This window comes from Chroicocephalus ridibundus, chromosome 3 (genome assembly GCF_963924245.1).
Source record: "Chroicocephalus ridibundus chromosome 3, bChrRid1.1, whole genome shotgun sequence".
Lineage (NCBI taxonomy): Eukaryota > Metazoa > Chordata > Aves > Charadriiformes > Laridae > Chroicocephalus > Chroicocephalus ridibundus.
The window spans coordinates 78,954,993-78,972,833 of record NC_086286.1 but is presented as its reverse complement, the minus strand read 5'-3'; the positions used below and the strand labels follow the sequence as shown (position 1 = coordinate 78,972,833).

Genomic DNA, 17,841 nt, shown 5'->3' with positions numbered 1-17,841 from the left:
CCAGCAAATCCCCCAAAGTTACCCTCCAGTAGCTCTGAATCCCACCTTCCAGCAGGGATCTCTCCCTGGGGATGCTCTCCGGGGGAGCACGACCACCACCCCCGGGGGAGGGTCAGCCCTGCGGGGGGCCCGCCGCGGCCCCAGCCCCTCGCCGCCCGCCGGGTACCTGGGTGCTGGGCTGGGGGCCGGCCTCGCCACCCTCCCTCCTGCCAGCGCTGCGGGGCTGGGGCTGGCCCCGCTCCCCCGGCAGCCCCGCCGCCGCTCTGCCGCACCGCCCACAGCCGCCGGGGCGGGCCCTGCCGGCGGACCGGCCCCCGCTCCCTCCCTCCCTCCCTCCCACCGCGCGGGCGGAGCGGCGGCCGGGGGGCAGCTGCTCGCCGCGGCCCGCCGGTTGCTCCCACCGCCCGGGAATGGCAACGAACGGCAGGGAAAGGGGGAGAAGAAACAGCAGCCGCTGCAGCGGGGTAACCCCCGCCTCGGGGGCAAGTGGCCCCGCAGAGCCCCAGGCCTCTCCCAGTCCACCCCACCTACCCAGTTCCTCCGTGCTGCCCCCAGCCCGGCTGGGGACCCACTCCCCCCGAGCCCCGCTCTCCCCCGCTCCGCTCTCCTCCCCGGCACGGAAAAGCTCTTTGGACAACACTTTTTTTTTTTTTTTTTCTTCCTCTCCCCTGCTCCTTATGCAAGAGTTTCTGTCTACCTTGTCTTGAAGCAACAAAGTAATTACGGCTTTTAAACTGAGAAATCGCAAGAGGTTAGCATTTTGTAGATATTTGTGTGACTAAGTATGCTGCTGCAGAAATTTGGCCTCCTGCCTATTCCCAAGATCATAACAGTCCTGGGCAAACATATGTTTTGCAATCGCATCAGCAAAACACTCAGCCTTTGTTTGCAGCAGGCTGTACTTCTCTCGTTGACCCCCCAGGGCTGTAAACTCTGCCAGATGCCTTCCATCTCCTACCTCTTCGGGTTTGGGATTTTATGGCATCAATTATTTAAAAAAAAAAAAGAAAAAAACACCAAAAAACCAAAACCCAAGTCCCTGAGCTGGCCCACATGACTATTGGTTTGGGGATTTTTTGGTGTTCCACAGCACTCTTAAGATCTACAAAGCTAAACTCTTAGATTATTTTCCTTCAAATATTTTGAATTAAAATAAAATATGACAGACCCCAAGAGGAGAACTTCTATTGCAGTTTTAATGGGAGGAGGCCAGGACAGCTCTGAACCCCTGAACATACTCATTTCGGGGAGGAAGGCTTCTGCCTACAATTCAGGCTGGTTGGTTTTGAGTCCTACCAAGCTATCTAACAACAAGCAGGGAAATTCCATGACACTGAACTTTACACTTCTGTTAAATGTAAAACCGAACACTGAAAAAGCGTTCACAGGCTGTTCCTGTTATGGGTGTACGAATCGTGCTGCGAAATGCAGAAAACACCAAGGACGGTCAGGGGAATGTGGCAACATGACTCAAGGCAGCAGTTCTGCACATTTCTAGTGCTAAAGCTTTAAAGGCTTCCTTTCCTCTCCACTTTCCAAATACCCTTACCTCTCTGGGCCATGCAATTAACTCTGGAGAGCCAAAGGATACTCTACTTCTGAAGTTTTAGAAGAAATTATGAGGTTAAGTTACCTAGAGATGCCCAGGTACCACAGCTCCTTACTTGAGGCGTTGGCTTTAAGCTGCTAAATTGCTCCAGAAGAAATGAAGTGTGCTTCATACCTACTTGCACTTTATAAAATGCTCAACAGAAGCATGGAAAAAGAAGAAGAATGCAATACTGGCAAGGAAGGTTGCATTTTGTGAGCCAGTAAAATAAACTAATTAAGAACACTGTTTAATTCCCACTGGCTACTTCCTTACTTCAGGCAAAACATAACAAAAAGAGAAGGAACGGGCTCCTCTTGCAACACAGGCAAAGAACTGGCTTGCACTCAGAAACACTGTCAAAAAAGAGAGTAATTACCTGAAAGCTGAAATGCAAGAAGATGCCTCACCATAAGAAGTCTTCCTGGACGTGAGATGAAAGGTCATCCCCTTCAACGAATTTGTTAACACCCTTGGAAGAAAACAGGGCTGGGGGGGGTGGGGGAAGCAGCATTCCCTCAGTTCCCTGAAGTGTTTTTCCCCCACTGTGGTCGATTGCCCTGCTTGGATATTTGTGAGGAAGCCTGTTTATGTTAACATTTGTTCCTATACAAAGAACCTTGGCAGATACAGATTTTTCTCTGACTTTGGCCAAGGGAAATTCTCATTAAACAACCAGCTGAACAGCAGAAGGTAGGAAATTATACTGTGTGCTTTGCTTTCTGTATCAGGACAGATGAAGGCCGTGACAGCATGTCAGAAAAAGCATGTACAAAGGGGAAGAGGAAGTTGCACAGCTGTAACAAACAAATAATAATGGTCTTAAAAGCTCTCCCATATGGCCGGAGTACACGAGCTCCGCTCAGCCCCCAGGTATGTCTCTGCCTTAGCAGAATCTCATCACCCCAGTCTGCTGCAGGCGCTTTCTCCACCCCAGCCCTCACACAAGGATTTCCAAAGTGCAACTCCTACAAACTGAAGAACACGCAAAACTAGGCCATGTGCTGGTCTAGCAATCAGTACGCAATTGTAGACTGAAACTACTTCCATTTGGGGGCTAGGAAGACAAGCTACATGAGCAATTTCAAGAGGGAGTATGGTTTGACACCAGCACAAAGCCCGTTTGGGTACTAATGAGTGCAGAACCCAGTGCAGCCAGGGGAGACAGGGACAGTTCTAGGGTACAGTTTGCATAACTTGAGCACTCCCCCGTGGAAACACAACGGTATGTTTGACCATGTATCAATGCAAGTAAACAGAGATCGAGTGAAATGCTCATAAAGGAAAAAACAACAACAAATGTTTAATGTGAAAATATCAATAGATACCAAGTTTCCTTTCACCCAGAAAGAGTGTATGATAGATACACATGAAATCACCTAAAGCAAACACCACCTAAAGCATGGAAACATACTCTTTCATAGCAAGCGTTTCCATAAAAGCTGCCTGCACAAAAGGATGGCATTTAACACCTGTGCTCTCTAGGTTAAGTCATCAGAAATACAGTTTTTCCTTATTGCTGCTTCAGTTAAAGAAATGTCCTGGTGAAGCTAAAAGGAGACCAACCAGTTACAACATGAAAAGCCTGATCCTGCAAACACATATGTCTGCATTTAGCCGCTGTAACTTGGACTGGTTCCATTTCAGTCCAATAGGGCGACTTTTTTTGAGTCAAGTTCAGCACAAACAGATGACTCCAAAGAACTGGCAAGCCAAGATCTTAAATTCTTTCCACAGAAAAGCTATCCAAGCAAGAGCATTCAAAATGCCTGTTACTGCAGTGCCCTGGACATCCAATTAACATCTCGGAGGATGATCAGATGATTCTTTCCCAGGAATATTTACAAGTAAAACCAGATAATTCTTCAGGGCTCTGAGCTACCCAACTTGTATTAGTTCTTAGGACTGGATTTCTCTCGCTGTTTTGTAGGGTAGCGCCAGCTGTGGCAAGATGTAGCAAGCTGAGCAGAATGGATGCAAATACCAGCACTCACGTCCCAGTGTGAATGGGATTTTGAACTGGTTTGATTTGCATTTGATCAAAACAGATTCAAGTTCAAATCAAGTAACAACCCAAGCTTTGAACCCCCCGAGACGGCTGATGGCTGTGTCCGCACGGTATCTCCCATCTGCAGCTACGCCAGCTGAAGAGGTTACAGTACTAGCCCGGGTGTCACTGTCCCCCGGCAGGGGGTACGGGTCTCTCCCCTAAGACCTGCCCACCCAGCTGCTGCAAACAGCACTCAGTACTGCTTAGTCAAAGTAAGCGATCTCAGAGAACTACTTTGGGTTGGGGAAGTTTTGATTTTATTTGGTTTTTTTTAATTGTATTAACTCATTTTGACTGAAAGAGGTTAGGCATTACTAACAACGGCCAGCTCTCAGGGGACATAACTCCTAGCGAAGAAGCAGCAATAAAAGCACCGGGGCAAGAATCTCTTCAACCAGAACAGCTCGAGCAGCTCCACCTAATCTGGTGCCTTAATGAAGTCACCAGGTGTTTCAGCAATGACTAAAGAGCCCCATGCCAGCCGCTCTGAACATTTCCCTGTGGATTCCTCTCGTTCCTCGCTGTCCACAGCCACTACCCTTTTCACAACAAATTTCAAATGTATCTCCTAATCTCTTCTATCCCTTTATTATACATTTGTTATTTCTAAAACGGCAAAAATCTTTATCATCGTAACAATATGGGAGGCACAGCAATCGAACCATTCATTACAGTGATGAAAGAATTTAAATAGAAGAATATATCATCCTAGCATGCAGGTCAAGAAAAAATGGGCAGTATTTCAAAGCATTCTTCTTGATTTAACCTTAACAATCTGATTTGTTAGCCTTCACAAAACCCACTCTATTATTAGAATTAGTACATAATTCTAGGGAGGAAGATAAACTGTATTCTCTGTACAATCTACATTCTTGCTGTGTGTGTCGAGAAGGATCAGCCCTTAGGAATGGCATTGCACCTGAGATCTTTATAATAATAACAAAAACAAGTCATTTAGGAGAACAGAGGGCTGACAACTGGGCACATCAGGATATAAGTTTAGACTAATATATATGTTTTTCTTTTGTAGTCTTTAGGCTTGCAAGGCTTGCTAAGACTAAACATTTTACAATATTCAGAGATTATATTTATAGTTTGTTCTTCAAACCTTATTCATCCTTGAAATACTATTTTTCTATTTCTAGCTCTTTCTTACATGCTGCTTTCTTAATGGCCACATCTTCAGCTTTATTGGTCAAATGACTTGCAAATAATCAAGGGGTTTTGCGAGTAATTACAGATCAGGTCATTCCTAGCTCACTGTATCCCCACCAAAAGACCCAGCATCTTTTCTCTCAGAGCTGTTCTCACAGTTGACAGACTTTAACTCACCAAGTTCCAAGAACTCCAGTGGCTTTAATCTGTTCCCTGAACTATTTGGTTCATCACTCAGGATTCTTATTCCCCAAAACAGGCATTCTTCTGGTAATTTCTGCTTTTAAGATTTCCACAGCTTGCCGCCACCTCTAAACCACAAGTTGTTTTGTTTTTTCTCTCCCCAAAGCATGTTCAAATTTAACATTCTCTTCTGCAGTTATTAGGTAGCAGAAGTACAAAGTTTAATGTAGGGAAGTTGATCTCAACTACAAGAAATTGAGATCTGGAGATTATTCATGCTTTGGCAAGGACATGAAAACAGACTTATGGTTTCTAAGACAGACACACACATAGGTAGAGATTAAAGATGCATATCTAAAGTTTAGTAGATTGAAAGAATGTTTTACCAGATTATTCTTCCCCCTTTTTATGAGGGTACACAGCTCCTCCTAGGCTGATAAACAGCAGCTAAACTATAAAAGTTGTTTGTCTGGCTTGCTGTGAATACCCAGCGTTACAGAAGTGGGTTCTTCTGATACTGTTCTGAGGTGGCTCCAGGCTCATGCACTACGTGAGAATACTCTGGTTAACACACCCCTAAGCTCCCCCAAAAGGAAAGTCCGTGTTAATTAGTTTAATAACTGACCTTGGTAACTCACAGGTAACTTCTGATCTTTTGGTGGCTAGAGGGTGTACGGAGAGGGACCAGTTGTCCAGCTGCAGATTGACACTCTCTGGGGAATGGAACAGAGCAGGCTGCCAGCCACTCTGCAGTCTCTCAGTACTAAATAAACATTAATGTTTAAAAAAACCTAATTTAGCCTTAATAAAAGAGTGCATTGGGAGTTCAATCAAGAAAAATAAAACTTAACACAGCTCACAGGTGTCTAGAACTGTTTTGGCCTAAAGAGGTCTCTCCTCTTCCCTTCAGTTAGCAAAATGCTGGGTCACAGCAACGCCAAGACATTTTGCACAGCTCCTTGGAGCTGGGATCCATTTTACTATCCTTTTCTCAGCCCCTCTCCCCCCCCCCCCCCCCCCCCCGATGAATATTGAAAAGGGACGAATATCCTTTCTCAGTTGATTGAAAATTCACCCTCAGGAACTTCCTGCAACTCCTAGTCCTCATAAATGATTCAGTTGAGAGCAATGAGACAATGCAGTCCCCTGCTTGCTATGCTACCTGGAATGCTGTCTGACCGTGCTTCACCGCTGTCCTGTAAGGATGCTGTTGGAAGGCCTGTCCTACACAGATGGAAGCTGCCTTATCACTCTGGGCAATCCACTGCAAACAAAACCTTTTTGCACAATGCAAATGCGTGCCTTCAAAGCACAGGAAGGCCAGCTGAATCATCTCTGTCTGAGTTTAAGGCTTCTGGGTTTTTTAAACTGCATTTCACCCCAGAAATAGTCTTTATACGGAAACAGAAGAAAAAGCAATGAAATGGAGGTCATTATTTGCTTCTCACAGAAATCAGACGCCAACAGCAAGCACATGGGGAAAAATGCCTTTAGGAATACAGGAGTGTTATACCTGGCTTACTGGAATTGGGTGAGACCATGACAGCCAGTGACCCAGAGCTGCACTGCTGAGACATTGCAGCAAGCATGCAGGAAATGCTGTGCAAGTGTCCTGTGAAGAAGTTGCAACTAAAACCCACTTTCATACTCTGGTACAGACAGACATGCAACCCAGAAGCTCTTCTCCTCACCAGAAGCTTTTTGTCATCTTTACTTTAAGGGGCTTCAAGGTGTATTTCTAGAAAATTGCTTGAAACTCAGACCTGAGGCTCGTGACTGACTTGGATTTTGCAGGTACAACAAACAAAAAGCTTATTTCTACAGAGCTTTCACCAAGGAACAAACTATCAATTTATAAAATGCTTTGTTAGGCTTCTTCAAGGCAACCCTTAATCTCTCATATATCCACACTGCAGCCCAAACCTAAATTATTTTTTTTTCCTTTTTTTTTTTTTTTTTTAAATAAATTCAATGTTTTCCCCATGAAAAGACAAGTAAGAAGACGGGAATGCGACAACAGCATGTCATGTCACTTAATACACTTCAAGAAGACTCTGCGCTATTCTTCTATAGCTTGATTGTTACAATGAGATAAAATCAAGTGAAATAGTACTAAACGAATATGGGAAGTACCGCTAGAGATTCAGGAACCCTTATATCAGTAACTGCAGTTTGGGGAACTGTTTTGTGGCTTTCTTCTTACACTTGCCACTTTCAGGCATATGCTCAGTGTAACTCAGAGCAGCAGACAGGAAAAAAAAATCATTTCTTTTCAGTTTTCACAGTCTAGCTGTGACCCAAATAATATATGTTGTTAATCTGAGTTTGTGAGTTTTGGAAAACCATCAAAGTTTTTTTTATTAGGAAAAAAATCTGAATACCTATAAAGATGTATTCCCCTTGCGTTTTCTGTAATGACCTATCTTGATGGTAAGGTTGCAAGTTCCTCGAGACTGAATCTCTCTCCATATTTGTTTAATATATAGAGCCAAGTAAAATAATATTATAGGATTTATCAACTCCTTAGAACATTATCTTGGCAAAAAGTTAAGTACAAAAGTAACAAACATCATCCTAGAATAGTAACCCACATCATTGATTTAATGATAGCAGTTAAGAAAACAGATCATTCTCTAGGTACTATTCAACACTTGATTGTTATAAATTAAGGAGATAATACCAGATGTGCCACTTTCGAATCAAATCTGTTTCTTTTACTTTTCTATTCAAAGACAAACCAATGAAGACCTCTGCTTGAGGCGAATCATGAAAACAAAAACCAGATGAATCTTATTTCTTACCATTTTTGGCAGTTGTTATTAGTGTTTCGTTTAAATTCAGCACTGTATTCTTCTGTATTTGAGAAGATGACATGGCTAAGACATTTTGACTCTAATCAGTTTACTAGGCCTTTGATTTCTAAAAGAGAAGAACTGAAAAAAAAGCACTGCTTTCCTGCTGATAAAATTCCTAAAAGATCTGGTCTGTCTCCTACTCAGCAGTCAAGACCATTTCCTCCAGTGGGTTTTACTGTTTTGACACTTGCATTAATATACCACTTTTTTCACTTACTGTAAGTTAAAACGACACTGACACCTGCCCTGAAGGTACAGCAGGGAGCAGGAGCCCCCTGGCCCATTGGGGGCCACACCTGCCCTGTAACCAGAAACAGCAGCAGCCAACACCCGCTCTGATAAGCCCCAGAGCAGGCGCAGCAAGCTGCAATGCCACCACCAACACGTGCTTCAAGGACATTGTACACGTGCCCCTGTTTAACATGGCACAACTTCTGCATCCTCCTAACTCCTGGATTTCTCCAGAGCTTGGAAAGCTCCCTCAAGGCCCCTGGGACAAGCTGGCCTGCCACCAAGCTGCCTGCAGGACCATCTCCTTACCCTCCTACCCCCGCTGTCACCTTGGCACTTTTCCACTGGCCACAGAGGCTTTGGGTCCCTGCAGGGCAACTGTAAAACTGCAGGGAGATTTCTGCAACTGAACTGCTTGGGATCTCAATAAACCCACAGAGTTTTCTGGGCTTTGCAACGCTGCTGTCTGCAATGGTGACATCCAAACAATGAAACTGTTAAATACCTTCCCCCACCTACCTTCTCAAATGCATATTTGCTAGGAGTACTAAATCAAAACAGGCTTGAAACCAATTCTAGCACTTTCTGTTCAAATACTGTTAAGTGTCTTGATTGGTTTGGTTTTTTTAAAAGTTAACCGCAATATTGGAACTTAACCGTAAATCCACTGTTTGTTAACAATCATAATTTTAAATCAACCACTTGCTATTGTGAGAGAGGAAAGGCCACCTACCATTGTTGGACCACCCTGACTACTTCTATACAGCATTTTAAAGATGTGATACTTCAAAAGTCCTGGGAAAGGCCAGCACTATATGTGTAGCCCCCGAGATTCAAATGCGCGGAAACCACAAACAAAATACATACAGCAGGCATGCTGCAGAAGACACAATGCTCTCAGTTTTCCATAGCAGAATCAGTATTTTGCAATCAAGCTAGCATTAAAGCCTGATTTATAGCAGTTTCAAGCATAAAGTAAATAAACAAAGTACAAGTAAATAAATAAAAATGCACACATACCATACTAAACACAAACAAATTTTACTAAGACAGTATGAAAGTAGGGATAATGTCCTTAAATAAGGGGTTTGTGTTTACAGTTGACATATGAGCTTGTAAATCTGTTTTACTGTGTACGAACCTATAGCATTCAAACACCACCTGTCAGTAAAGCTACAAATCCATACCTGTCCTTCAGTTTCACGCCAATGTGACAACTGCCCTCTAACTGCTCAGCAGGGATTCCATGTCAGCAAAACACAATGCCGTACAGGAAAACTTGGGCAGAGCTGGACCACATTTTCACTACCAATGAAGATGCAACAATGATCACTGAAGCCCGTAAGCTAATCTACTAGCAAAAAAACCTCTTATTCATTCACTGACATGCCTATGTTACAAACAGCAACAGAGAGGATGATTTCTCTTTATCACAGTGTGTTTGTCACCTTCCTGAGAAATCCTCCTCTTCAGAGAGACTACCACAAAAATAATTCATTCTACTATTTCTGTAAATGTAAAGATAATTTTCACAAGAGTACCAAATGATTTATAACTTAATGTGAAATGTGACTCGAAAGAAATTTTCATGTACCATCACACTCTTCTGAAGCTCGTAGGGCTGAGGCTAAACCGAGTTCGGATTGTAGCCAACAAGGGCCAGAGACCAACTCCTAGAGCTGTAGGCAAATAAGGAATTACTTGGCAAAGCACAGGTCTGGAGTTGTCAAGGATCACTGCACGATGGCTAAACCAAACAGGACTGGGATGAGTCCGTGAGAAATCATTTTGGTGAGCTTAGATCTGGGGCTCAGAGAGAAACCAGAGCCAGGATCAGCATTAGGATTTGAACCATCAGAGACTGGCAGGGCAGAATTCGGATGCTGGGCTAGAGAAAGAGAGAGAACTCCTGAGGATCAGCCATTTAAATTTAAACTTAAGCCTGGTGGGAGTCATTTTGCTAAGGCAAGGTGTTTGCATGTCCACAGCCAGCAGGTGAAATTTAGAACTTGCACTGACCAGGACCCAGAAAGGGAGGTTCATCTTTGGCAAGTGAAAGGGGTCCCTGGGCCCCTCTTGTTTCCAAGAGGCTGATTCTCTGCTCTGTAAGAATAAATAAATAAAAACCTGCGTTCTTGAATTCATATTGCAATATCATCTATATTCTTTCTTTCATGTGCAAGGGTCACATTTTCTACAATAAATTTGTTCTCAGGGCTACAGAAGATTAATGCAGCATTACACACCCAGGCAGGCACTTTCTTAATAGCTGTCCTTAATAGCTGTATTTGTTGAAATACAATCAAGACTTTGCTGGAAGGGAATGTTTTATACTAGGGTCACTTGAGACTTCAGGTTGTTTCTGGCAGCACATTGCCCTGGCTGAGGGAAATGGTCTTGTACAAGCAATCAAAATTCATCGTCTGACCACGCCTAAGCTGACCTGAACAGGAAAGAAAGATAACCCCCATATAAGCTTGTACAGCAAATATGTTAGAAGTGGAGGACTTTGCCCTGTTTGACATGATACAGCAACTGGACAAGTTCTCCTAACGGCTCTGAACCTCTGAACCTTTCTTATACATAGCTGCTCGGAGGGGCAGAGGAAAGTAGCTAGAGGCAAGCTGGGGAGCTGGTTCGCAATAAAAGAAATCACTGGATAGAGGTCTCTCATTTCTGGATGGGAACACTTGTGGGCACAGCCCAGGTGGCCAGCATACACGATGTTAAAACAACAAATTTTGAAAAAACATGAAAAGTAACTGCAGTGCATCTAGAACACATCCAGCTCACTGGGCACTGCCTGTGACTTCCTAAGCATCGCATGTGTAATAGGTCTGAACCTGCCCAAAACACATCAGACACCTGGGTATATGCACGCAGCAGTCATTTTACAGAGACTGTGTAACCAGCTACCAAAAGCCTCAAGTGACCAAATTCCTTTTTTCCCTTGTCTATACAATCTTCCAGGAGGGGAGGGAAAGGCAGGACAGCGGTGGAAGGAACAAGAATGTGTGTGGGTAATGCCAGCACTATTTATGGGGTCCTAAAAACAGACTAACTCTCTGCATGAGTACCCACTGATGGAAAAACAACCAACACAACTGCCTGTTCTGCCTTATAACAAGACAGACATTCACATAAAACAAAACATACATTTAGATTTTTGGCTCAATATTCTTGTCTCTGCATTGTTGCTTTACATATCAACAAATGAGCCTTTGTTTTAAGAAAGCCTTACCGGCCACAAGTTTCCCAGGAGAGGGACGCTACTCCCTCAAGCACTGACAGGACTGCCTGGTAATAAGCAACCAGCATGTATGGGACAGATGGCACAAATCCAGGCCTGAGTATAGAGGAATCACAAGAATACTCTCCAAGAGAGAGGGTAAGTTAAGAAGGCATCTGGATACAAGAATGACGGAAAGGTACTGGCCACAGTTATCCTACAACCCTGCTATGCTGCCTCGTGTGCCAGCTTGTTGACATTTATGTGGCTATTAAAAAAACAGAGAACAACCACAAACAAGTCACTATGCAAAACCTTTTTCTAAAAGTACACCACTAAGGAACATTGGACACAGAGGTGTCCAAGCCAGTCTTAAAGCAATCAGCTTCACGTTGAGAGTTACTGGCTTACAATTCTCAGTCAACAGTAGCCGAGAACATGCTCGATCCCAAGTACCTAGAGCATGGGAAGGACTGCAGCCTATTTAAAAGTTGGGAATATCGGGAGCTGCAGTAAAACAGAAGTCTGAACTTGGCAAGTAAATGCCTTTTCCACTCCTTTTTTGAACAAGCTCTCTTGATAGAAGTTGTCTGTTTTAAAGTAATTGAATTTTGCATTTGAGTATCCTACTAAATTCATAACTGAGCTATGCATGGTTAAACATTTTTTTAAATAAATAGAAGAATATAATGAAAACTGAGTGGTTTCTTTTTATGAACAGTTTGTTGACAGAATAGAGCAACAACACTTGATAGTTTTCAAACAGTAAATAAAACCTCTAAAAGCAAATTTATTTCATGTTTTCTCCATCAACTAGCAAAGTATCAACTAAATGTTAATGGCATTTATCCTGCTATTTTGTCCACCATCAGATTTGAAGGAATACAGCTGCATCCATTTTTCCCATATGTTTTATACAAGTCTCTCCCTAAATATGTTTTCCTCTTCTCCTCACACAAAACTTCCACCAACTGTTGGAGAAGCTATGCAACTGCATTTGACACTAATGTGAACTTCCTGATCGGACCATCTACAACCTTTAGCCCATGTTCCCAGTTGTCTCAGGGGGCAAGGGGAGTGGGCAGCTGCTCAGAAAATTTGTAACTAACAGTGCATTGTGAAAGGAACATGAAGGGAACTAGAGTCAACAAATTAGATTTGAAGATTTAAGCAAACTGCCCAGAGAAACAGCACATATTTTTAGTCTGGTAACAACCTCGAACATTACCTAAGTGTATTTTGTACATTACCCTGGAAAGCATACAGTTCCTGTGGTGGAAGGGCACTTAATCTCCATGGCTTGCTGCTTACAAACAACATCAAGCAGAGGATCCCATCTTAGGTGCCCTTAAACCAACTTGAAAACTTTTGAAGTAAAGCAGTGTTGCAAATATGTGAAAAGTGGGTGGGGAAAGACACAGAAAGAAAGCTTCCAAAGTTTTCAATTAACTTCTAAGTGACACTTCTTCTAAGAATCAGCACATCTGTTCCATGCTGTGGAATTATTTTCCAACTTTTTCCTTTGCCCAGTATTTTTGCAAACTGCCAAACACAGGTTTGTACAGCCAAACGCAGATAGGAGACTCAAAAGGACCCTGGGTTCATGACCTATTTTATGTAATGAAATTCTGCTTAAACATGAATCAAATGTAGAAAATGGAACTCTTTAAATTTAGATGATACCGACTTATGTGTGTATCCCTTAATACAGGTGTACCGGCACATCTTGTATACCAAGTTCTTCCCTGGTGGGAAGCCCCTTCAGCAAATACAGTCACAAAATTCAGAACACAAAAGCCAGTTAACTGAAGACGACACCTAAAAGTGATGAGAATGTAGAGAGAACAGCTGGGCTTTCAGATTCACATCAGTGCACACTAATCACAGCTCAGTCACAAGCTAACGTCCCTCTTCGCAGCCTGGGCTCCCTCCTCTCTACATCATCCCTCCTTCCTTTCTCTCACTGTTCCACCTTCCCTGACATTACTTCTCTACTTCAAAGAATCAGAAATTACTGTAGAACAAATCTGATTTTACTTTTTTTACCACCCTATCTTGAATTACTTACCGCTAGCCTGGTTAGGCTGTAATTAACTGAATTGTGCCCTGGATCTGTACAGCAGCCCTGCCTGCTTGCCTGACTCCAGACAGTCCTACTACAAGCACCAGTGATAACTTAGTGGTACCATGTGCAGAACAGAGGATGTTCTCCCTTCAGAGCATGCGGCAGCTCCAGCAAGCACAGTTACGAAAAGTCACTATGGCTTGGGTCATACAAAACTGGGTATTACAGACAGAAATCAGGATAACATTTTTCTTCTGGTTTATTGTTTTCAGTTTGTCTTGCTCCCGCTCCTTCCCAAACTAGGACAGCTGCATTCTTCCATGACACGAGAACTAGAACTGCAAAAGGGCTAGAGTGATGTTCTAAAGCTTCAGGACAACAACCGCAAGCAAAGCAGGCCCCCAGTACTCCTCTCAACCTCCACCTGCAAAGACTTTCTTTTCAAGGTATGCAAGAGTCTGATTTCTGCTATGCTACAGGTTGCTGCTATTTCCAAAAGACCTCTAGCTCTGCAAGAGCAGGTTATTACTTTGCTGATGGCTCATTATCAAAGCCACTTGCAGACAGAAAACGTCTGAACTGCCCCAGGAAATACAAAGTCTGGCAGAATTTATCTGGGTTTGAGCTTGTTATTATGAACCTGAAACTTACAAGAGTTCATTAAGTGCAGAATGAGTTTCAGCTAGTATCACACCACAACTTCCTTCTACCTTGGAAGAACTCAGAAGGCAGAGGTTGAAAACTCTCCCTGTATGTCATATACATGTAAAAGTAGAAGAAAACAGGCTGTGTTCCTCCCTAGTGACGGACAGCTGGATCCACCAGTCACTAAGGACATGGGGGTGTGCAAAGCCAGAAAAGGCAGTTTCTGGAAGTGAAGGATGACAAACCAGAGGCTTACATGGGGAGAGTAAGAAAGAAGATCTGGGGCCAAAGACTCCTAGGGAAAAGCATCCCTCTACTTGTCTAGCTTGGGGATGGCCTCCCTTAGTCAGTCCCCCTTAGGGACTCACCCAGGACAGCAGCTTCATAAATTGCTGTGTAGTACATCAGCACTAAGTGGAAATCACATCTGTCAGACTAAAAGCAGTTTTTGCGGGGTGAGGTTTAGTATGTGATTCAACTTCACTAAACTTTCAAACAGTGAAAGTTAAAGATAGGGCAGGCACTTCACGGAAAAGATGGGTTTACCTGAGTCTGTGACCAAACTGCAACTAAATCCTTTCCAATGGCCAGAGAGCTTTGGTGTATAACCTCTGCAGATGGATTCAATTCATAGAATTGAACTTACAAGTTTTATTATTAAGCAGATCTGCTAGTAAACAGAAACACAAAAATTCAATGTGAAAATAAAATGGTAGCCTATCTGTTCCTTCCACTGCAGCTACTGTATTTGTTTTCTCTCTTTGGACAAACACTCACCAAGCTTGGGACAATTCCAGCTGGTTATGTCAGCAGTTACATACAAAAACTAGTCTTCAGTGTAACTCGATGGACCTTATTACAATTTCCTTCTAAAATCAGCAGCATTATTCAGAGACAACCTTATATGTTATTAAATGTGTAGCATCTGAGAAAGAAAATCCAGATGCCTTTCTTTATTTCTCCTCTTCAGAACAATTACATAAATCACAGTCGCAAAGAGCATCTAATTATCACACAGATTTTCAGACATCAAACTATCATCGACATTGCAATTAACACTACAGGCCAGTGACAGAAGATGTTGGAGTACCTCTTAACACAATTTAACAAAAACAGTTAAGTCCCAAAGTACAAAGGGACTCAAAGCCTTTCAGTAGGCAAGAAATAGTGGACAGCTGGCAACACTAAGAGATTTAATGAACACAGCAGCATTCAGCAGCAATCTTAAAACTGTCTGCTTGGGTACGGCTGAGTTATTAAAAAACCCGCCATTTATAAACAGTGTTGATGGGATTTAAACAGCCTGTGTAAGAAGGATTAAAAGTCAATTGAGAAGTCTGTACAGATAAGAAAGCAAAAAGAAACTGTGCCCTTGAATTCTGTACATACTGTTTAACCTTATCTCTGTGTCAGTCTCCTGGCACACAGCGGGGGTAAAACAGGCTGCTTTATGCGTAGCTGGTGAGGTGGGCTCTGTGTTAGGGCTATTTAATGCTTGTACGGTGCTTTGAGCTATACTGTTCCCTCACTCCCCCCCTCTCCCTCTTTTAAAGCTGTGTACTAAAACTCATTGTTTACCATCCCCACAAGGTACAGCTAGCAGATACCAAAGAGACACATAAATTGCAATAGTCTGTCCAGGCATGCTATACTGATTAGGTGTTTTCCCTCCTTTACGTAACTGATGATCTTGCTATTCTCTGTTAGACTTTTATAACTGTACACCTTCAATATAACTAGTGCAAATATTGACAATGGGGAGGCAAGTCGGGATTTCTGGGAGGAGGAGGAGTGGGTGAGAGATGACAACTAGGCTTTAAGATTTTTTCCTCTTGCCTCCAAAGTATCCTGGAACATTCTGCTTTACACAAAAGTTACTATGGCTTTTAATTTATGTATCACCTTAGAATAAGACGACAGACAGGAACACACAACTAGCTCTTTTCATTCATTAATCCCTCCCCTATCCTTTCTTATCTTCTCATCTCATCCAAAATCCAGCCTATTCTGGTAATGCAAGTTGCCTATTTCTGATGTGCCTTTTGTAAGACAGCCAAAGCTAAAGAGCATTCAAGGTGAAAATGTACAATACCACGTCTTGTCTTGGTTTCCCTAGCCTGTAACATAGCCTAACATTTGATTTGCTTCCTTTGGTCTCATCCAGGATACAATAAGAGCTTTATGAAAAAGCTCTGTAGGAATCTGGGCCATTGATTTGAACACGGACTATTTAGCCATGACACACAGCACCAAAGAGAACTGCTCCACATGCCAGCTCTGGAAGCAGCATTACCATTTCAGCGCAGGGCTCTAAGAGTAGTGCAGCGCTAGGCAGCAAAGCTGGACGGCTTCAGGGACGTGAGGTTATCTTGTGGCACAATCCTTCACCACACTGTACCAGCCTGTCAGAGCTAGTTCAGGTGCATCCAGCACAGCACCACAAAACATGTTGTAAACATAGTCCAATTACTTATCTGTGCTATTTATCAGCCTATGCTTTTTCCAAGGGATCACACAAACCATTACATAAACATAACCAGAATATTACTTGCAGAAGGGGACAGCTATTCCACTGGGAAGTGGAGTTACATTTAAGAAACAAACAAGCAAGCCACAGATATTTGTGAGTACATTGCCTCCATGCAAATTTAAGGCGGAAATGAAGAACATCAATATACAATAGCCCTAGGGAGATTCAAATAGCTAATCATCTTACTTGCTGTTTTTGTGTAAACTACACAAAACACTCAAATTCTGTAGGAGGTATATTTTCCTAACTCTTATGGCTGCAAAGTTAATCTTTTAAATGCAATTTTAAAAATCTGTAAGTCAACAAAACCACGTCTCCACTAGTCTGCTAGTGCGTGAAACTACCATGATAGTAGCAATCTTCTCACTCTCCCTTACCTTCATGCAGGTGAGGAAGCTAAAGCCCTACTACAAATATTGTTTGATGAATGCCTCCTTCAACAGATCTCATCATACAGTTGTAATCTGGTTCCTGTATACTCTCTGTATTCATGAATATTACTCCTTGCATTTTGTAAGTATGGTTTTACATCCTGCAGAGTAAGAAGGATATTGTCATTCAAAACACATTTGTGACTATTCATTTTGCAGGAACGTGTTCACGGTCCAGTCCTTACTCCGGATGATATACCCAAGGAACCCACATCAAGGAGATGGAAATAAACATAGCAAAACCAATCCCTTCTTAAAGCTCATCACTCTCTTATGCAGCTCCTACTGCTGATAAGAGAATTTCTTGACACTTATTTCTGTTTGGGCTGCAAAGTCAGCATAGATAAGATAGCTGGGTCTCCCTATTTATTAGTGCTCCCACTTGTTTATATAACAACAAAAAGGACTGGATTGCCATTCTATAAGGGCTATGAAAGACGAGGTGAACCTTAAAAACTGAAAAAAACACCTTGCATCTGAATGCACTCAGGCAGCTGCCTCACTGAAACTCCTGAAGAGTATTAGTCACAGGTCCCCTGCTTCTGTGCACGTAGTTAGAGGATTAGGATCTAAAAACATGCAGTTTGGCTCCCTCACTGTAACCTCATGGTGTTATTTGGGCATTTATGAATAGCCAGATCTCCATGCAGCAGAGCTGCTAATAGCATGGCATGTACCAATCACACTGCAAAGGCAAGTGATCTCACCTAGGCAGGTTGTGTAAACACAGCACAGCCACACAAATACATGCGTACTTAAGGTTATTCTATGAAGAGTATTTACTGTGTTACCTGGAAACACATAAATAGGGCTTTTGGGGGTTTTCTCTTTTCCCTCCCCCACCCATTTTTCCATAAAGAAAATTTATAGAAAGAACAA

The 17,841-nt window shown here is 42.8% G+C and overlaps 1 protein-coding gene across 5 annotated transcripts in view; it reads right to left on the bottom strand.

The window, feature by feature from the left end:
• Positions 1-17,841, bottom strand: part of SESN1 (sestrin 1) — an 81,142-nt gene that overhangs the window by 17,339 nt on the left and 45,962 nt on the right. Inside the window, exon 1 of one of the 5 annotated variants that reach the window (XM_063329833.1) lies at positions 167-294. The exons of 2 other annotated variants lie outside the window; for them this stretch is intronic. The gene's annotated coding sequence lies outside the window, so the exon portion shown is untranslated. 2 more of the 5 variants (XM_063329832.1, XM_063329830.1) reach the window with 2 other exon arrangements.